This window comes from Trachurus japonicus, chromosome 9 (genome assembly GCF_045865225.1).
Source record: "Trachurus japonicus isolate A0001 chromosome 9, Traja_1.0".
NCBI lineage: Eukaryota > Metazoa > Chordata > Actinopteri > Carangiformes > Carangidae > Trachurus > Trachurus japonicus.
Window position 1 is genome coordinate 37,395,745 of NC_140915.1, and position 22,732 is coordinate 37,418,476.

Sequence of the window (22,732 nt, forward strand, 5' to 3'; positions counted from 1 at the left end):
GGAGAAACAACTTTGCTCTCTGACTGTGTCTGTGCAGCTCCGATTCTGCGCCTGAAATTGTAGAATTGCGCCGTAGAATTGGCGGAGCGGCTCCCTCTCCCTCTCCCCCCCTACCCTACCCTACCCTCCGTTCCGCCTGTTCCTCCTCACATGAGCTTTTCCTGGTTGTGCTATAGCGCTGATGTTTATTTCTCCTGGCATGTCCTCGCCGGCGCTGAGCCACCGATTTCACACATTTTTATTGGCTAATTTGACTGTGCTCTTGCCAGCAGCTGAGAGCGAGCCAGGAGTCGGGAGGAATCGCAGAGACGGAGCTGCTACTGCCGCTGCTGGTGCTGCCGCTCTCTGACTCCGAGGTGCCTGGAGGGAGAGGAGGGGAGAGGGGAGGGGAGAGGGGAGGGGAGGGCGGCCCCCTCACCTGTCTCATAACAAGTAGTTGACCGTGTTAGACTGAGGCGAGCTATAGGCCTTTTGGAAGCTGCCTCTTAGATTGGTTACTGTGTGCTGCTGGTGAGTGTCTGTTTGGCGAGGGGTCAGGAGGGGAATGTGATTGCCTGTCTCTTAAGGTGACAGGGGTTTAGAGGAGCCGGTGTACAACCCCCCGGTCCGACGGCCAATAGGAGGCGTGCAGCCGGGCGCTGTGCGTGCGTCCATCCTCAAACATGGCTAACATTTGCACAGCAGCGGCAGTCAGGCGTGACGTCTCCGGGCTCTGAGGTTTGTGCTGTCAGGACGGTAGAAATTAAACCTGGCACTGCAGAGCAGAATGTGCTGAAACTCATCAATTCCACATGGCTAGAGAGCCAAGTGCCTATTTATAACACCCCCCCACCCCACCCCACCCCACACACACACACACACACACACACACCCCTCGTCTCTTCTTTACCTGGTGTGCATCCCTGGCTCTAAACACGCATCCATAATGATGAATACACCCAACTGGGACGCTCCGACAGGGCATCAGTCAGGACAGGAAAACAAACACGCCAACACACACATACACACACACACACACCATCAGATCACAGCACAGCAGAGGAGGGATAAGACTGACACCGGGAAGGCTGATGGAAAGGTTGAGTCGTCTCAGCATAAAAACACCCAGCATAATCACAACAGTCAAGGAAACAAAACAAAACCAAAAAAAAAAGGGCAGTCAGATATATTAAACTTCTTCAACAACAAACAAAAAAAAAGGGCCAGGCTGGAGCTGAAGGATGACGCTCCACTGGTGAAACACCACCACCCAGCTACTGGGCTTGTTTATGTAGTCATTTACTGAATTGATGATATTTCATTTTCAAAGCTACAGTCTGAGCTTATGTGAAGCAGACTGATGGCATTCAGGGGAGATTCTGGAGTTACACATTTGTCTTTGGGTAGAAAAACGTGTTTATTCCACAATGTTTGCAAACACTGCAGACAGATATCACCTGGATGTCCTGTTGGAATCTGCCACTCACTAGTTACTGTGGTTTTGTTTTAGCTTTTGATTCATATGCTCTCTTTGTATTTCCGTATAAAGCTTTTAGGTAAGTGTGTTTCTTGTGGAGAAAAATGTAACTTGGCAAATGCAAGAAGAGGATTTATTCTTTCGCTATAGAATTTAAATACATCCTCACGTTCAACACCAGTCAAAGGTTTTACCACACATTCAGGGCAGCCATATTTGCTACGACCAGCAGAATGTGAAGGCTAGTGGTCGCTAGCAGTTTGTGCTTCCTCATCCAAAGTAACCAATCTGTTCACTTCTGTGGCTAGCTAGCAAGATACATGCTAACGGTTTGTCTGTTTTATCCAGTCTGTCCTCTTGTTTCCTCTTATCTTGTCTTGTATGTACTGTACAGGGCCGTTGTAGAGAAAGGTGATGATAATTCGAGGGGCCCAGCGCCCAGTGGGGCCCATAAAAAAACCCAGTAGTCTAATCTTTGTATGACTGATTTATTCTGCGTAAGACCCTGACTAATACTCATAGTACACTGTAAAAACTCAACATCTTTCCAAGAATATTTGTCTTATTTCTTGTCCAAATGTCTCATTTCTAGTCAGAACTAATCTCTTTCCACTTAAAATAAGACTCATTACCTAAAAATTAACTTGTTTTTAGATCATTTTCACTTAAATTCAAATTCAAAACGAAGAAGGCTAAATAAAAAACAATAATTCATACATAGTCTTAGAAAAAAAAGGAAAAGTTAGGGGGAGGGGCCCACTTTAGTATTCTTTAAGGGGGGCCAGAATTCCTAGCAACGGCCCTGTGTATGTATATTATGTTTATCCACTGGTGTCATTCACATTGTGCTCGGTGTGCACTAACTTGATGGGCCCAATAGTTTGCCACACATGACCTGGGAAGGTTACATGGAAACAGTTGGGAGCCCAGATTCTGCATCCGTTCCATTTACTCCAACAACTGTGGGGGGATGAAGTACTGTAAGCATAAACTGTAGAGTAACTACCTGTATAGATTTATATGCACTGTGAACTTCAAAGATGTGTATAAAAAGTTGTTGTCTTCAATGTGTGTATAGTACAATTAATCAGTTTATGAGTAGGGAGTAGTGATTAAACAGTGATTAAACATTTTGCTGTAGGCCTTTCACTTCCCTATGGGCTGTCCTGACAGCTTTGCTGTGGTTCAACTTATCTGGCTATATGCTTTCAGATTACCTTCCCTATCACTGCTACAGTAGCCCCGTCTATCAACCATGATTTGGGTTTAATAAAAAAAATCTATATGATTATTTACCCAGTGGTATATACATGCCATTATCAGCTTCTGGAGATGCCAACATGGATTTTCAAAAATACCAAACAAAGAGTGTTGGTAACAGTGGTGTACACCGGGGGGCGGGGTGGGGGGGCTCGTAGCCCAATTGTTGAAAAACCGGTGCTAAAGCGCCCTCTTGGAAGGGGAAACGCGTGCTAAAGTGCCCTCTTCAGTGGCGAGGACGCGTTGTATGTGCCCTTTTTTTCTTTTCGCCCCTGCCCTTCAAAAAGTCTGTGCACGCCACTGGTTGGCAATCGTAGATATAACTGATGCTACAGCAGCATCTAGACTTACCACTTCAGGAGCGGCCGTTGTTGTTGACAATTAGTCGCCTCTCACATGTCAAACACACCTGTAGCTGTGAGAGGCTACATGTAGCTCCTCCCTCTGAACATGGAGGTTATTCCACTGCACTGTGGTTTGGCCACAAGCTAATTTGGCTAGTTTTAGCATTTATAATTATTCTTTCATTTCAGTAGCCACTCTTTAGCAAACGTTACATAGGCACTTTAAAAGTATTAGAACAAACAAGGGTCAATAAACAGTCATTAGAAGACCTAAGTGAATATAAAATGGAAGATAATTATAAATTGATAGATGGTTTTCTGGTGTAAAATGAATCAAATCAAGTCAGATTGAGTCGGCCTCTCAAAAAGCACAAGCGCCTTCAAACTGAGACTAAATAAAATAAAAAGCCTTGACTGGGCTATTTCTTCATCTATCAATGTATAAGCTTTGGCATTCGATGAGAATAAGTATTAGAGGTAAGATGGACAGCCATACAATATTTGATCCAATATCCACATATAAGCTTGTTTGTCTTTGACAAGTCATAATCAATAAAAGTAAACTTTAAAGTAATAAAGAGTGAAACAGTAAGTGAACAGAAGTGCATTAAGATTGGGTCAAAGCACCTTTTCTGGCCTGATGTGCAGAACAGACGAGGACATTCATCCTCTGGGGATGCAGAGGACGTAAAAGACTCAAGGAAGGTATTATCTAATGTCCAATTACAACCCCACCCCCACCCCCCCACACACACTCACACTCACACACACACACTCACACACACACACATCCCTCCCCCTCTGCTCTGTCTCTCTCTCTCTCTCTTCTCTCCCTACCTTCCTGCCTCCCACCTTCATTCCCTCTCCTTACTATGAAGAGGACACAAGTGATAAACCAGGAGCAGAGAGCCGGTGGTTTACATGGCCCTGGAGCCCATTATGTTCCCCACAATAGGCTGGAGGCCTGGACGTGCTGTGAATAGGTAATGGCCTGGAGATCCTGGGCCTGGCCTGCTGCTCAATGAGCCCGAGACCGGCGAGCAGGAGACGGGCATTAGAGATACCTCGTCAACCCGGTATGGAGCAGTCTAGTCATAGCTGAGGGCGAGGGGGGGGGGGGTAGGAGAGTGGGAGTGAGTGAGAGGAGTAGGAGGGTGTCATAAATGCCCCTTACATAAGGTAGGGAATGAATAATAAGAAAAAGGGAATATTCAGAGCAACTGTGAGGCAGGGATGTGGTTTTATTGGCACAGAAATATGGGTCTATAATGTGCAATATACATGGGAATCAATGCCGGCTGCTTTTAAAACTGTATTTAGTCTGTGAGCTGCTTTGTAGCAGACTGAATGAAACTGTTGCCTCGCTTTTTTCCCCTCCCCTGACCTCACCTTCCCAAGTTAGCCATCCACTGGGGCAATGTGTACCTAATAACCACAAGGTTTAGCCCATGATGAAGATCTGTCTTCATTGAGCCGGAAAAGCTGTAGCGTCGCCAAGCATTTTTCCTAACGGCGCAGTCCCTCATCTATGAAAGTGCCATAGAGCCCCTCAGACAATTAGGCAGGGAAAAGCTTTATGACCGTTAGACTCACTCAGTGAGCGGCACTCTCACCGCCAGCGCCGCCAGGAGCGCTGGCTCGTGCAGAAAGGTAATTACGGAGCCTCTCATAATGACACGGAGGAAGCTTGCGTCATAACACCCACAGCCTTTTATCATGGCGCTGTAATTAATTATCAGCCTTTACTCTTTGATTCATTCCACTATTCATAACATATTCATACATTCAAGAGAAATTATCATTTCCTTCAGGAATTAATCAAAAGGAGGAAGAACTGGTCGTCTCTCGATGGATGATCAAAGACGGTGTTTGTCTACCTCGCCGCGTGCATGGCGGGCGAGCTCAGGGCAAGGCACTGTGGGCAAGGTCTGTGACAACACTGGAGCTCTGAAGCTCTCTCTCTGGTCAGACCGTCTGCACGACTGCATTCGGCACAAGAACTGGAGCTGCAGATGCTTCCGATAAAAACAACGGGCAAAATGGATCTGACGATTCCAACAACTGTTCCGGCTCCTGTTGCAGATTATCCCTCGTTTCTTCTGCCGTTCTCCGACGCAGCGCCTGACAAGGCAGATTATGAATAAACATGACGTTTACATGATCGCTTCTGTGCAAAAAAAAGAGAGAGAGAGAGATGTACCAATCACGGCGGTACAGCCTCGGTTGAGTTTGCTTTTACCTTTCCTGAGCATCAAACGTCGGTTTAGCGTAGGTGAGAGGCGCAGCAGCCATTTTGAGATCTCTTTGCCGAGTTTCAAGGAGTTGAAAAGCTGCTGCATAGTCAAAATACCTCCTGTGGTCTCGCAGAAAACAAGCAACAACAACAACATACATAAAAAAAACAAAACACCGTCTTCCCCCACATCATCACTTCCAACCTCGGGGGAAGAAATGGCACAGTTAGACTCATAAACAGGTGTCCACCGGCCCCCGGTTCGTGCTGCTTTAATAGCTGTTTGATGTTTTTGATGTCTAGTCAGCTCGATCGTACCTTGCTGCTTGATAATGAGGGCCAATAATGATTCCTGAGCTTGAGGGGTTAATGGTATGTAACCAGCAGAGCTGCTAATTACACGTTACAAACTATTTATCAGAATCTCCATCTGCGCATTGTGCACGCTAAATTACTCCACGGATTATCATTGTAAAGCAAGTTTCAGTAATTAGGGACCCATACTGCTGTTTTCTTTCTCTGAGAGCACCAAACGACATCAAGAGGAGAGAGAGGGGAAAAAATAGAATGACTGGTTAATTTGGGCCTGATATTCAGATTGTCTCTCCTGGAGAAAAAGCGGCTACAAACATAGAAGAAATCCGTCACTGTGTTTTTTTTATTCTCTCTCTTTCTCTCCCCAGCCTAACAAAGGTTCATCCTGATGGGAGTTTACACTCTAAAGTGAGAGGGAGGTGTAAATTGCATTGCGGTGCCTACGTAGTCTTGGTGAGACTCGGTGAGGAATGCGTTGTGTGTGTTCAGATGGCAGCGAGAAGAGCTCGTGTGAAAGTTGTGTGAACGGCGCGGTCCGATGGGCCCGTCTCTCCAGCGATCGGTTATTTGAGAAATAACTGTCATATCCCTCAGCCCCCAAAGGTGTGCCTGAGACCAGGGAGACGTGTACCATCTCCTCTCCTTCTCCGCCGTAAATTTTTATTAAAATTACCTTCATTATAAGACAGTGTTCATTATAAAACCAAAAACGCCGGTCTCCCAGGGCCCTGTGGATTAATAAGGACAGCGGTGTATTTTAAGCCGTAAACTCAGCTCCTCACTGTCCTTAATCTCCTTCCTACTTCACAAGGCCAAATTAACACCTCTCCTCAGCTCTGACGGGACCTCATTAGCAAACTTCCAGGGAAAGAAAAGAGGAGAGCGGCACGAAAAAGAGGAGAAGAAGGAGGGAAGCGACCAATGACAGCCACCAGCTCTGGGATTAACCCTTTCTCCTCCTCCAGCTCCGCCGAAAAAACTAGGTCGGCAACGTGTTTCTAATCAGTCGCCTGGTTAGCGATAATTAGAAGGCGAGATTGGACGGGAGAAGAGAGAGAAAGTGGGTGGGGAACATTGAAATGAAAAAGAAAAGAAAGAGAACCTGTCATGTCGCAAACACTTCAAAGGAGCCGACTTCTCCGTTAGAAGTGGCATGATGAGGGTCCAAATACCAGGAGGCGCTCCTGTGGGCCTCCGAACTGGGAGAGGGGGAGGGGGAGGGGGAGGGGGAGGGGGGGTCGGTGGAGGGAAGAACCCAGTTCTTTCTCACATATATGCATCTTCTCTCTCTCTCTCTCACACACACACACACTCCAGGATGTGTCTACCATGCACCACCTGTACAGTGCAGCTGCAGGGGAGCTTTAGTCTATCCCAAACCACACAGCCAAACAAGCTCATCCAACTCCTCCTCCTCCTCCTCCACTCAGCCCCCCCCCACCCCAGCCCCACTCCCCTCTGCAGCAGCAGGTCCAGGTCCCACAGCTTTACACCGAGGTCGCCGCAGACTACCGCTGGGTAAAGTTCACCAGCCTCCGCAAGCTGTTTGACATTACCAATAAGGTCAAAGTGTATCAGAAAGCACCAGAGGATTTATATTATTATGGCGTGCCGAGTTTGTTCGCGATCGGCGCGATCTGCTAGCCCCGGCCGGCTCGCTTATCAATGTGCAGAGCGCGAGCCCGAGAAAGTTACACAAGAGAGACCGAGAGGTTCCCAGAGCGGCCTGCAGCTAGCAAGAGAAGTAGAAGAAAAAAAGAGGGAAAAAAATCATCGCTCATTATCAGCCATCTATTTTATCTACTATGAAACATCTCCAGACTCCCAGTTGTCAGACATCAATGGTGCTCAAATTAATCCTGTGGGTTTCTGTTTGCACAATAAAGACATGGAAGGGTGCTTCTGATATTTGTGCGACTTTACAGTTCGAGTAATTGAATTAGCACACAAATCAACCGCCGAGTATTGCCGAGTGTAGTATTGAATGTGATAGCTCCTGCCAGGGAGCACAGTTGCTTGGGCATAGTCAATTATAAAGCATTAAAAAGAAGCTGCCAATAATCACTTCCAAGAGAACTGAACAATCCATGCTGAGTGTTCTCATGTTTACCAATGATAGGGGCTTTCAGGTTAGAGCTGAGCAGGAGTTGGAGAGGGGGGGGGGGGAGCCAGAGACTGGAAACATATTTGTGGTATCATTTCCATAAGCCTCTGCTTTGCGGACCATAACGCAGCTCGCAAATGTGATTTATGACCTTGGTTTAATGGCTGGAGCAGAGTCTTGGTAGGTATCGGATGACTTTTTCAATATGGCGACGTCAGAGAGGGCACGGCGAATGCACCATCACAACAGGAAATGAGGGCTTGTCTCGGGCCAAGAAAATATGAGAAGCCCAGATATCTGATCATCTAATGGCAGATAGATGCTACTTCACTTTGACAGAAAAGGCATCAGTCAATAAGCGGCAGATGAGCGGCAACATGAAAAGTATGCCATGGATTCCTCTGCCCCTATCCGTCAGATCACAGCAGCGACCTGCGCTGGTCAATGCACGCACCAAATCCAGCAGGAGTGTCGCTTGTTTCAGTGGATTCTAACGTAGAAATCGTTACAGCCGTGTCCAGACTGTCTATCTAGGTTTTTTATTCTGCAGTAAATGCTTCGTGTACCTGTGAAATGCAAAAAAAACAAAAAGAAGACATGAGACTCACCTGAGCTTGGAAACTCTTGAGAACAGGTGCCACCATCTCCCGGACTTCCTATGCACAGACAAAAAAAGCAAACACTGTCTCAGCAATTTTTCCATTTTGCAGATGCCCCCACCTGTTCAGGAATCAGCCTGGCCCCACGGAGAGAGGCGCAAACGGCTCCACACACACACACACACACACACAATATAAAAAAAAAAAAGGATGAGTGAAATTCTTTAATGTTAATGGATTCTCTCCATAGCTCCTCTTACACTGCATGTGTGTGCGAGTGAGGTATGTTGTTATGGGGTGTGTGGGTATTAGTGGTTAAACCTAAAGGGTTTGAGTGGGCATGTTTGAAAAGTGGGGCTTTCCAGTAGCTTGCGTTAGAGCTCAGAGCTTCAGACTTGTGCGAGCTCCCACAGCCTCAGGTAAGGGGATTGTGCTGCCAGTGGTGACAGCCTGATCCTGTCTTAAACGCCTGTATTATACTGTCAAGATTACAGCACTACACTGCATACTCGGGGCTGAGATAGGCAGGCAGCATAGCCACAGCAAATAGCCTGAGGGCTCATTTATAAAATATAAAAATATTCTCTTTGACTTCTGCCTGGATGTCAATGGACGATCATTTCAAAGAAGATGATATAAGGAGAAAAAAAAAAAGGCAAATTCTATATCATTCACAGATTTAGCTTCTAATGTATGCAGTTCGATATCCTAATTGCCATTTTTTATACTTTACAAAGTAAGGTAGAACGGGGTCGCAAGGCCGAAAGAATGAAAAAACAACACAGAATGCAAATATAAAGCAGAATTCTCAGTGCGGTGTTTCACATTAAAAAACTGACACTTAATATTACAACTGATGCAAAGTTTGCAAGTTTCATTTAGAAACTGCATCTGTCAGGTGAACGCTTCGAACTTCTCAGATAAGTCCAGTACAAACTCCATCACCGAGCTGCTCGGGGAGGTGGAGTACGTATATGGATAACGCTCCAGGCGCAGCGTGCATGTCTACTTAGTTGTTTTTCATGTATTAGCTTAATCTACCATTTATGTTGGATCAGACTATTGTGCTTTTTTCCTCCTCTGTACCATCGCTGCTGACCGTGTGGAAGAGTTAGCGGGGAGGACAGGTTCACATAGGGATGAACCGCTGAAAAACTGAATTGAAACAATATTGAAATCATGATGTGGTCGAGAGCAATATTAATATCACGCAGGCTGCCTCCAACATGTCACAACATACAATAATTGAAAAGCTGTTGTTGCTACAGAGACGTCCAAGTCTGAATCATCTCCAAATGTAAAAGAGCATACTCATTAATTAGACTGATTATGTTCATTTTGTCTTCTCGTATATATTGAATTGAATGATGTTACCTGCTCGACAGTCAAGCAGGTAACATCATTCTTGATTTCTTTGTCTGAACACAAGAAAGAAATAACTAATATATTCATTAATTACAAGAGAAATATCAAATCATCACAACCCTGACAGAAAGTTATTATCTGTTACAGGTATATATGATTTTTTTTTTTTTGCATATTTTTTCAGCCCTTGGTTCATTCTCTTCCAAGTCTGTTTAGATGTTATATTCACCTGAAAGTACTGAAAGAGTTACAGGTAGCTGTAAATCCTCCTCCTGTTCACACTCTTCTTGTCGAGTGATTACAGGAATCTACAGCTCTGTCTGCTGAGATTCTCAAAGTTTAGCTGAAGATAATACGATGCTTTAGCATTATGAGCTGGAAAAATAAAGATGCCCCCCTCCCTATTTGCACAAATTGTGTTTCTTTTCTTGGCAGAGGCCTACTAACACAAAGAGGGAATTTCTGCGCCAAAAAAAGACTGTAATTTCAGAAGACATGTGCTTAATTCATCTACCTCAGCCTGCAGAAGCCTCATATCAGCTGTGGCTGAACTGGTGGATGTGTGGGCTGGGGGGACGAGGGGGTGGGGGGTAGTTTGTCCCTCATCTGTCACTGGCTTCACTTTAGAAAGAGGGTCTCTTTGTGGCCAGGATACAAAAAGGGAACAATTACAGCTGCCGAAAACTCAATCAATGTACACGTGAGCTCATGACCCTGCAAATCTATGCTTTAAAACAGAGGTCTTCAACAGGAGGGCCGCGTACTGCAGGGGGGTTGAAACATTTTTGGTTGATTAGACAGTTTTCTTATATTTTTTCATTTCCATATTCATGTTTTAAATAAAAATGTCAATTTTGTCTGATTGTATGCATGATTATCATGCAATTGTGGATATTGGCGTTGGTATCAGGTAATAAAGAGGCAGTAGCACGGCCCCCTACTCACTGTACCTGTACATGTTTTAAAGGGATAGTAGCATTTTTTTCAAGTGGGGTTGTATGATCTCCAAATAGCCCCTAAGTACTTTAATTGCAGTAGAAGACTCTCTGCACTCCTCCCGTTAGCAACGCCAGCCCAAAAGCAGTTTTTATTTGGACCTAACCAACTCACGTATCCCTCCGCCCAGGGTTAGCGCCCGCCGATCAGCAGTTGGTTAGCTCCAAATAAAAACTGTGTTTTTCCTGCACTTTGAAGAGCTGGAAAACATTATATTATAGTGAACAATGGAACTGTGTATTTTTTTTCAGGTAAAACCTCTTTTAGGCCGCGAAAATAGGCCGTTTCTTTGAGTCCATTCACAACAATGTATGTTGTAAATCTCTGGGCAGGGCTATTATGGGCTGGCGTTGCTAACGGGAGGAGTGCAGAGAGTCTTCTACTGCAATTAAAGTACTTAGGGGCTATTTGTAGATCATACAACCACACTTTTAAAAAAATGCTACTATCCCTTTAAATAAAAACATGTATATGACCCTGTGGATTATAATATAATGGTGCGTTCCAGGCAACTCGTAACTCGTGTTTTTCCGACCTGTTCCTATGGTTACTCGTTAGAATGTTCAGTCAAACTCGTAACTTCCCACCTGTGAACTCGTACTAGATCGATCTACTCCCAGTTCCCAGTTCGTAACTCGTAACTTGCCTGGAACGCTACAAACTCGTAACTGGTGACTTGAAGTCGTGACTTACGGGTTCAAAAGCCTGCCTGGAACGCACCATAAGACACAATTTTATACAATATATAGTAGGGGGTCCCTGCTCCATCTCTCCATCAGCTTGGGGGTCCTCGTCCTGAAAACCGTTAAAGACCCCTGATTTAAAATATATTTTTAAAAACTGCACTTTCATCCTCTTGGCCTCCAGTTTCCAGTATACATTAAGTTTCGGTTTTTTTGTTTTTTTTTAAAAGTTGTACAAAAAGTGTGTTTGTTGTGTGTGAGGGCGGGTGCGGCGCCGGCAGGGGGCTCGTCTTCATTAGCATTCATCAAATTGTGTTTAGTCAGAGTCCTGCTCCTCGCGGGAGGCTGCAGAGACACCTGCTCATGTGGCATTACTGAAAATTTTTGGAGGAAGTCGATATCAGCTGCCAATTCTGACGCCCGGATAACTTTTTCATAAACTGCTGCTCTTCGCTCCGGAGCCGATAGTGAGCGGCAAAGTTGTGCTTTACCCTTTGTAAATGAGCCCCCTGGACTCTCATCCCACCCAGCCAGAGGCTAACGCTGCTGCAAGGCCTCAGCATTTAAATATTAACTCAGCTGCTGGATGAGGACGAGGGAGGAGGAGGAGGAGGAGGTAGAGGGAGGTGTGTGTGTGTGTGTGTGTATATGTGTGTGTGTGTGTGTGCCTGCTCACAAGTGTTGTGTTTTTTTGCTCTGGTAATATACACGAATGCAGATTTTTTACCATAGAAATAAATAACTCCCTGCACAAAAAGTATGTGCGGGGGCTCGAGCAGCGGCTGCCGATGCAGACGGTCGGTACCTGCTGGAGTGAAGATGAGGAAAACGACACGTGGAGTCGGAAGAAAACGTGGGTGGGTGAGGGAGGGAGGGAGGGAGGGAGGGTTGATGTGGGGGGGGGTTCGACTCACCTCAGGGACATTTCTCTTGAACTCCCTGCTCAGCTCCACCAGGTGCTTGTGGGAATGTTCGCTCTCCTCTTGTCGACCCGCCAGCTCAGACGCTACAGAGTTTAGCTCCCTCTATGAACACACAGAAGAGAAGAGGAACGGTGAGAGGGAGAAGAAGAAGAGAAAAAAAAAACCAGCAGAGAGAGAGACACGGCACTTTAGGGAGCCTGCCAACGCTCATCCAGTAAAGCTTAGAGTGTACATAAATAAAAATACACTGCTGAATATTAACAATGTAATCCTTCATGATCTCACAGCAGTAATACTTACAGCTAGCCCTGGCCCATAAATAATTAAGCCAAAATAAATCCAATGCCTACAGTAGCAGAAGGCCTTTTAGATAATCAGTATTTGAAATAATCAATACGCTTGCAACGGCTATAGAGCGCCAGTGAGGGAGGGAGGGAGGGAGTGGGGCGAGGGGGGAGGGGGCAGAGAGAGAGTGAGTGAGTGAGTGAGTGAGAGAAAAGGGGAGGGGAGGGAGAGGGGGGGTGAGTCACGTGCAGAGACCCAATAACCTGACAAACAGCCTTACAAACAAATAGAGCTTCCTCCTGAAATGAAGGGCTGCTTTTTAAGCCCGGCCAAGACCCGATTCAAACACAGCAACACCTCGCCTGCTGCCGTAATTACCACAGGTCACATCTATTTTCAGCTGCTTTTCAGTCTCTCCTCCCATCCCCCGCGCCGATCTTTATATTGATCCCGCACTGATTTTCAATACATGACTGCAGCCTCCATAGCTTTAACCAAATTACTCCTTTTTTTTTTTTTCTCGATACAACAACAACAACAGCAGCCCCGGTCGCTGTTCCACCGTTAACGTCTGTCTCTGCACATCGTGTTGTTTACATGCTTGTGTTATACCAAATGAGAGCTCCACCCCGGCAGCATGTCTGATCCACTATTCAGAGCTGTCTGTGCAGCAGGCCCCTTCATCAGAACCTTGCATTCATGCTGGACTCAGCTGCACCACATGCCATCCGCAAATCCGATATTATTGATCAGTCATCCAATTCCCGGCTCTTTCAGCAAACAAGAAAAAAAAAGGAAAGAAGGAAAAGGAAAACAGATTCAAACTCCACTCTGCTGTACTGAGCAAAGCTGGAACAGACAAGCGTGCATTCACCTCCTCTTCGTCTTTTGACTGTGATTTCTCCGTAATTGATGAGGATCTCCTCTTGTAACTGCTGGGTTACAATATAAAAGTGGAGTAGGGGATTCAATTACCACTGTGAATTTATATATGACGCCGGGAAATTAAATTGACTGTGTTTTAATTAATCTGCAGTCTTACTTAAAGGCAATTTAATAAATCATCACACAAAGAAGGGGAAAAAAAAGAGAGAGAAAATGGAAGGGTGAAACTTCAACAGCGGTGGCCTCATGAGATCGTGGCAGCCTGTCGGTCAGGAGGACGCCGTTAATTGAAGGGCTGCCGGTTCAAGTCCCTGGGCTGGAGAGCCAGAGAGCCGCTGGTAGGACGGAGTGTACAGTCTGGTGTGAGATGCATGACTATGAGCGGAGATGCTACACAGCAACACTATAACGTGCCAATGTCAAAAGGTCAAAGTCTAATTAACAGGTTTTCAACCCATTCACCCCCACAAACTAAATTATTTCCCCTTTTCTGGTAACGATGTATCGTAACTCTTTTTTTTACCACCGATACCGAAAACAATAACTTCCTGCTTCTTATAACCGATGCCGATACCCGATGACATTTCCAATACTTCATATCCACAACTGAGGTTAAGAAAGGCTAAGACAAACAAAAACAACAGTTATTACTCTTCAAAAATCAACTTTTACTATTGTTTCAAATCAAGTTAGAGGGCAAACGGACTGAAAATGAGTGAAATCAAGTTGGCTAATTATTAGTCAGACTTCAGATTGCACTTCCCTACATGGTCTGTGGCACTCCTACCAAACAATTGTAAAGATTATAGAATCTAATGGCAGGAATGGGATATAATATCTCTAATTATGTTTTCATTAGTTAGTTTCATCAGCTGAAACTAAGCAGGAGCAGGTCCTGTTCCACTTGCTGTTCCAGTCCTTTAAGTGACTAACCAACTGACCACAAAGATACTCAACCCAAAACTATGCCCATACAGTGCTTAGCATGTTAGCTCACTGCTATGGTGTGAATGGGTGAACCACAGGCAAATAGTCTTAAAGGGGACATAATAGGAAATATCACTTTTTGAAGGATCTTTAACATATATTTGGGTGTTTGTCTTGCCTTTTGCCTTCCGGCCCCCACAGTGTGAGAATTGACAAAAAAATAAATAAATCTATAAATTGACCGGTAGAAGGGGCGGGGCAAGCAGTGATTCATTTGCATTTAAAGGGACAGGCACTGATACCAGCTGTTCTGAACAGGCTGTTTTGAGAGGATGAAAAGAGCTGTGATGTTTGATCCTTGAGGTATTTTGACCAAAGCATGTCACAGATATGTCTTTAAGACACCTGGGAACTATTCTAATTTGTGGAAAGGGGGCATAATATGTCTCCTTTAACGTGTCCAAGAGACAGCCAGCCACTTTAACATCTGGTTACCTATCTAATTTTAAAAATCATTCATTCTACACTCGATGTTTAGGATACGTTTGGTCGGCATGAAATGTGTCATTCCTGGTAAATCGTACCGTCACTGAAAAAGGCCGTGACTGTACAGGATAAGGCGACAGGACTTTATAAATTCCTGTTAGGCCTTACAGTCCATCTGGGATGAGCCTTCCTGCAGATTAGAGAGAGGGCTTTCAGAAGCCAGCCAACCTCCACTAGATTCAAATGGCCCCAGACCGGCTAATCTTGCCAAGAGAAAATTCCTCTAGAAGTGACTGAGTGGATTTTATAAGTACTTAAGATATAACAGTGTGGCGATTCTAAGTCCGCCGGTGCTTCAGTGGCCTCGGCGTAGAGCTGGGTTCACTTCTTATTGCAGCTCAGCTGATGAGAACGGTGAATGCTTCTGCTGTATGCAAGCCAAACAGTGCAATCATAATGGCACGGTTATTTTCAAAGCACCCCTACGGTTTCTAGAGCATTATGGAGGCAGGGAGGCCTGGGCAGGAGCCCATCAAAGGAAACCTACTGTCTGTCTCTCTGAGACCAAGTGAAGCAGAACAGCAGTGTTTGCTACGTCGGTTGTCTTCCTCAGATTGATGATGGGAGGAACTCTGGTGTTTTTGCTGCGCTATCTCAGGAGACAAAAGATACTAAAGAAGATTTTTCCTCTGCCTCCTAATCAGACATGATCCATTTCAACCTCGAACCAGGGCACCTTTGAGTTCCCTGATAAAATTAACTTATCTCCTTCCATTATATTGAGCCTCATCCTTCATAAAAAACCATTTGCATGAACATGTTGCTCCTGATGTCTTGACCACTTAGAAAAAAGGGGACAGGGCAAGTTCAACCGGCTGAGCGAAGAGGAGCTTCTCGGTAATCGTTTGACAGGTTTTAAAAAGGACGATTGGGACCAAATTTTCAGTGTGTGGCAGTCGGGTCAATACAGAGCTCCTGTCATTAAGCCTCTGCCAGTCAAACATCCAGCCATAATTGATGAGTTTCCCCCGGGGAGGGTGGAGCTGTCACTGGGGCTGGAGGGGCAGGAAAGAGGGATTTTCAGCATGGAAACCGGTCTTGGCGGGCCTCAACTCAATCTGCGAGAGGGGGGAAAAGCAATCTTGGGGACTTCTGACTCAAAAACAAAGACCAAGAAACAAGAAGCTTATTGGCTTTAACAGGATGGACCTGCAGCCAGTAAATGGACTTGAAACTCAATGAACTGCTCAACACCGGGAAAAAAGGACACAAAAAAAGTGTGAAACCATGACTCATGTGGTGGTGAGCAAATGCAGGCGCTGTCCTTCTGACACGGAGGGGACTGAAGATGGACGCTACCATCATGCAGCAGTGCAGCGGCTGCACGGTCTGACATCCAGCCACTTTTTTTTTACCATTTATATGATCAAGACATCTCAGGTTGATGGAAGCGTGTTGCTGCAAAAAAAAGTGCAGGGAGTGGTCCCCTCAGACCAGACGGGGTGAGGAATAAAAGATAAATTGAAGCCAGGGGTGGCGAGTCAAAGCCGCTTCTCAAATATGCGGTGTTTGATTTAAGTGACGGGCGCTGAGTTACGTCTGTTTTAACAAACCGAGGGTAAAGAGTCTAATAATCAAATCCAAATCCGCAGATCCAAAATTACCTCTGAATAAAAAAAAGAACAAGAGCAGAACAATGTACTGTAACAATGTGTGCAAGTGTGAATGTTTTAAGTAAACTGCAGGGCTCACTAATGTATTGTCTCGGAGCAGATTTGACATTGATTCATTAAACCTAGCTCGTCTTGATTACATCTGTAGCGGTAAGCTATTTTCTAGCCTTTCACAAAGACAACCCATGGTGGAAAATGTTGACAAGTGGAGGAAAGAAAAAAAAAAAAAAGACTACCAAGGTACTGCAATGAGGTAGACTGAGTCAAAATCACTATTGTGCGTACTGGGCTTGGACGGCACAAATTAAAGAGGGAAAAATAGGGAGGAGGAGGAGAGTGGGGAAAATGCAGATGGGGTATTATTTTTCTTTTTGTATCCCATCTAATTGCAATCATAGGCAGATGTCTGAAAGTGTGACAGCATCAGCAGAATTGCTGCTGAGAGCACAGAATCTTTGTCTAAAAATAATCAGACATTCTGTGTGCTGCTGTTTGTTATAATGGTAATCGATGCTGGAGGCTTTGAATTCCATCAATTTATAGATCCACTCTGTTCTGCCTGGTGACTGTACTGCCTCACAACCCCCACCGCATTCGCACACCGACGCAAAAGCACACACACACACACACACACACACACTCTCGCACGCAAGGTCTCACAAAAAGAGCGGGCACACACACACACATACACAGACTCGGAGACAAGCAAAGAGACACATGTGCGTTGACATCCGTGCGCGGGGTCTGCGGCGAGGCAGAGCAGGGACCAGTGTGTGATTAAGATAAGTGTAGTTTCCTTTCATACATTCCTTATCGCCTCCCATTCTCTGTGGAGGCACAAGATTGTCCATAGCTGCCTCAGATTAGCCCCGCATCTCAGACGCCACATTTGAGAGGGGGGACTGATCAATAAATCAAATCACCACAATCAATGGCCCCAATCACTGCAGTCTAGTCTGGCCTCAACATTATTACTGGCAACCCCACCCCCACCCTCACCCCCACCACACCCCATCCAGCCGCTGAGGGAGGAGGGAGTGGTGTTTTTGTGTGGGGAGGGGTTGGTGGCATTGGCGCCTGTCCATATGAAAGATCCAAAAACGAACTCTTATCTGGCCTCCTTGGGCCGAGCATCAGTTAAGGGCAGAACAGGCTGCAAGTGTGTGTGTGTGTGTGTGTGTGTGTGTGTGTGTGTGTGTGTGTGTGTGTGTGTGTGTGTATTCATGTGTGTGTGTGTGTGTGTGTGTGTGTGCTGGAGCGTCCAGACAGAGGGAGTCAAGCGGGAGGAGGAGCCTCTGACCTCCGTGACCCGGCGCTCAGAACGTGAGCCGAGCACGCGGCCTCTGACAGGGAGCACTGGGGGGTGGGGGGTCTTGGGGGGCGTCTCCCTCCATCTGTTTACCACCGACTGCTGCTCCTTCACTTTTACTCTCCATCGCCTGAAAGCGTTCACGCCGCCGCCATGCTGCCGTTAGACCGCGTCACACCTGCGTCATATACCGCTTGCATAGGAGGGGTTTGTTTTTACCCGCTGCGAGCGCCAGATGGGTGGAGTTTAGCCCTTTGTCATGATTCAGAGAAAGGTTAAATGGATAGTTCAACATTTTTGTCAATTTGGCCCATTGCCATAATCCCTATAGTCATAGCAGTAGGTTCGTTACCTTTAATTGTCGGTGCAAGCTGGTTTTAGAACGGCGGAGCAGAGCCGTGAGCTGCTCAGAGCTATGCTACGGAGGCTAATGGGATTTCTTGGTTTCCCTCATCAAACTCAGCAAATACACAATCCAACAACTCCAAAACGCTCTGGTGGACAAGTTGTGACCTGCACATTCACCACGCTATGAGGTAATAACAAGTTGTTTTCGAGGTAAATGCAGAGACTGTGTAGCTCTGAGCAGCTCGCGGCTCTGCTCTGCCGTTCTGATAATATCTTGCACTGACAATTAAAGGCAACAAACCTTCTGCTATGACTATAGGGATTATGGCAATGGGCCAAATTTGCCAAAATGTTGAACTATCCCTTTAAGTTGCCAGGGTTGGTGTCAGTCAAAGCTACAGTAACCACTGCACTGATGTGTGAGTGATACGTATTCTCATCTACCTAAAAAGCAAAAATACATTATTTTTTCCTCTGAATGTGAAACTATGAAAATGAAGCAGTGTGTGTACTCGCAACCTGCCGTCAGTGATTGCATATGCCTGTTACTTGCAATCAACTCAACCGAAAAGTGGTTATTTTAATAATGTTTATGGGCTTGGAGAGATAAAATTATCTCGTCATTTGCATCACAAAGAGCAACAATTAAAAGATGTTTAAAAAGAAAACATAATCTTGATGAGCAAGTGTTTTTCCGCTTTCAGTCCGCATCGTCTCGTGACACCTTGGATTTATCTGGCGACCCCTCCATGGGGTCCCACTGCGATACCCCCCGGGTGGGAGCCTCCCCCCTGACCTCGCACATTACATCCGTCCACTCCGCCGCAGCGGCACTGCAACGCGCCGCGCGGGGAGAACGTGTAGGCAGAGTATAGATCGTGAGGACTTACAAACGAGGAAAAATCACATTTCATTTTGACACCTCTCTAAACTCTGGACTGGTAAGTCTGATAAATCATCCAAAATAATTAATCCCCAGTCAGTCAGGCTGTCTTCAAACAGCATGCTAAATCTTACAAAAGGAAGGAGAAGCGTGTGAGCATTACAACCATCAGCAAAAGGTGTGACTGGTGTTGTCAGCCATTATTCGTCATACCCTGCTTCATTTAGAGAGTTTTTGGCGCCTGATGCACCAGAGCACAGCCTACTTGTCAACACTTCCCTCTCTATAATTCCAACATGCACACTTGGACACACATGCACACACACGCACGTTTCTTATTTCTCACTGATGTATTGGTGACACATCTTAGCATGATCATGTTAATTCCATTTTATTGTCAAGTCTTATTCCAAACAGTATCAGGAGGTATCATGAACACATCTCATTACAGCCCCGGATCCACTCTGAACCTGATGAACAACTTTAAATGTCCTCCGATTAAAAAACTTCAAATTACAATCTATGACTGAACGCTCCGAACGAAGGCCAATTACAACACCTTATTTATCATCATTAAGGCCGACCATTGTTCTGCTCCCTTCAAACTCTGTGGTTACAATCAGGGTGTCTATTGTCATTGTGTGGTACATGCCGGGTGACTAATTACACAGTCCTATGATTCATTAGCAGACTAGTGGGTTGAAACCTGGGAGAAGACATGATAACCTCCGTCGGCCAGATGAATGACTCAAATGGAGACGTGAGTGTGGAGGAGCGACTGGGAGGTTTCACAATAGCCAGGAGGAGGAAGAAACAGCCAGCGCTTCACAACACAAAGACCTGGGAGCTCAAGTTTTTTTTCTCCCCTTTTTTTTTTTCCTTTCAGAGGAGGAGGAGGGGGGGCAGGGGGGGCGGGGGGCATAAAATATCAGGTGTGGAACTTGAACAATAAAATTGGGGACAGGGTTTGTTTTTGTGTTTTCTTTCAAAGAGGGAGAAGAGCAGCGCACCGTGGGGGGGCCGGTCTCTGTGAAGCTCCACCATTGAGGTCAGTCAGTGGGAGGGGAGGGACGGCTCCGTAGCTGCAGCCGTCACCGGCGCCGCCGCCATGGCCCACTTTCACCTGGAAACGACGAGCTGCAGCGATTGCAACGCGGCTAACCCCGCGATTGTTTATTCTCTCTTAAGAAATGTCAATCTGTTCGCTCTCAGGTGTGCTGCTCTTCCTCTTGTTTTTGTTGTTTTCTCCCCCCTACTCTCTCCGTTTTCCCTTGTCGATTGCAGCGAGATCAAAGCGACGCCGCTGGAAGAATCTGAATATTTCAGGTGCGGAGATGGGGGCTGTGTTTCACACCACCTGTGTAGCTGCTGAGAGACGGGTCCCACCTCTCGCTCAGACTCGGTTAGCAGGGGGCCCCTGGGGCCGGGCGACATAAACCGGGGCCACCTGTCTGAGAGAGGGAGGGAACGCTCCCTTTACCCTCCTTCTCTCCGTCGCACTTTCATTTTACAGCATTTGAACCAAAAATAAATGAATCTAAATAGAGCGGTGAGAGTGGGAATAAAACCGCTGCTGACAACAAGGAGCTGCGAGCGCCGTCACAAAGACTTCAAGATCTGGCGGGCGCCTTTTTGCGTCTGCCGCAGAACAGGAGCAGCCACTTGAAAAGGGCAGTTTATACATGAATCACTTTATAATTTGTCCTGTTCTGCGGCAGGAGTCGGCTCTCATATATTAAATGATAAAGCCCGGTCAAGAGAATCAGCAGGATTATTTCCTGCCATAACAGAGCGCGCGGCGTGGAGCAGGTCTGAGAGATAATTCTCATCACATCATCAGCGCCGCCATTTCTGACCCAAAGCAAATAAAAAGTATCCCCGGTGTCCGCCGCCAGCCTTAACGGTTTGATGTAGCTGCTCTCCTCGGAGGGCCGTGTGCCTTGACATGTGTGCATGTGTAAGCACTTGTGCAGCTGTGTGTGTGTGTGTGTACGTACATGTGGTCAGGGGGGCGTGGAGCAGGTTCCACGCCGCCGGTTCCCAGCCACGTCTCTCAAAAGGGCCGTAAAGTCTTTACAGCAAATTCCTTACATTCATCTGTGTCAGAGCGCTCGGCACACATTAGGCGTTTACACGGGAGGAAACACAATCTATTTGATGCTACGCTGCCCACACGTCCAGAGCCCTCCTCCCCACACTGGAGATTCACAGTGTTTAACTTCCATTTCATATTCTGAGCAGGCGAAGGCAGACGGGCAGGCGAGTGGCGGGGAATGGACTCCATCTTGCTGTAAATCAGCGTTTAAACACTCGGCTAAATGTAATCTGGAAAGAGTCAACAAGAGGCCCCCTCGCATTACGCCGCTCAAGATATTTGTTTTTATTTATTCTGGAATGTGCAATTGATTTTTGTCGTTCCCCCCCTAATGATGTATGCAAACGGTGAACCGAATAAAAAGTCACACTTCATTTTTGTTTTTTTCCCGGGCTGCCGCTGCTCCACATCTTTTAATATCAGTGGTGCTTATGAGAACAAGTGGAGGTTAATCTAGGGAGCGGGTCACAGCCAGCCGGCTCTTTGTAAATGTCAGCAGGGAGATCCAGGCCTTTCTTATTACCACACTAAACCAACAAGGCTGACGGCGCCGAGACGGATGTGTGACTTGGAGGTGTCTCTGCAGCATCCCCCTCCACCACCACCTCCGCCGACCAACCCCGGCCACGGAAAGCCTTATTAATCAATCGATTTATCGCCATAAATCAGGCCAGGCTTTGATTGTATCAGCAAGTCGAGCGATCAATCAATTAGCCGGGATCCAGCGGCCCCCAATTTAGCAAAGAAAGATGAATGCTCCCCCACATCATCCATTTGGTTGTCCGTTTACCCATCAAACACTGCTGCTGTTGACTCCCAAGCCCAACATGCATCCTTTTATCGATTTCTGCAGATTAAACTTGCAAAGGAATCAAAGGACACTTAACTGACTGGGAATAATTCTGCCTTCTTCATTTGTAGTGAAGTGTGTTCTGTGCTCTGCTTTGATAGTGTTGCCTCATATCATCAAAACAACAACTGTGTAAACATTAAAGGGATAGTTCAACATTTTGGCAAATTGGCCCACTGCTATAATCTCTCTAGTCATAGCAGTAGGTTCGTTACCTTTAATGGTCGGTGCAAGCTATTTTTAGAACAGCGGAGCAGAGCCGTGAGCTGCTCAGAGCTACGCTACGGAGGCTAATCATCAAATACACAATCCAACAACTCCAAACGCTCGCATGGACAAATTTTGACGTGCACATTCACCACGCTATGAGATAATAACACAACGTTACCAGGCTGAGTTGTTTCCAAGGTAAATTCATGCAAAACCGCTGATGCACGTTTCCATCAGGGGCAGTTTTTCAGCAAGCAGTCTCTTCTGCCTTGAAAACAACTCTGTCGCCTAACGTTCAGTTATTATCTCATAGCGTGGTGAATGTGCAGGTCACAACTTGTCCACCAGAGCATTTTGGAGTTGTTGGATTGTGTATTTGATGAGTTTGATGAGGGAAACAAAGAAATCCCATGAGCCTCCGTAGCGTAGCTCTGAGCAGCTCACGGCTCTGCTCCGCCGTTCTAAAAATATCTTGCACCGACAATTAAAGGTAACAAACCTAC

The 22,732-nt window shown here is 46.1% G+C and overlaps 1 protein-coding gene across 2 annotated transcripts in view; it reads right to left on the reverse strand.

Moving 5' to 3' along the window:
* The window catches only part of cux2b (cut-like homeobox 2b), a 104,056-nt gene that overhangs the window by 54,667 nt on the left and 26,657 nt on the right, over positions 1–22,732 (reverse strand). For both annotated transcript variants that reach the window (XM_085787728.1, XM_085787727.1), the window contains exons 2-3: positions 12,270–12,380; positions 8,321–8,368 (exon numbers count right to left, since the gene is read on the reverse strand). The gene's annotated coding sequence lies outside the window, so the exon portion shown is untranslated. The remainder of the gene's footprint in view (positions 1–8,320; positions 8,369–12,269; positions 12,381–22,732) is intronic.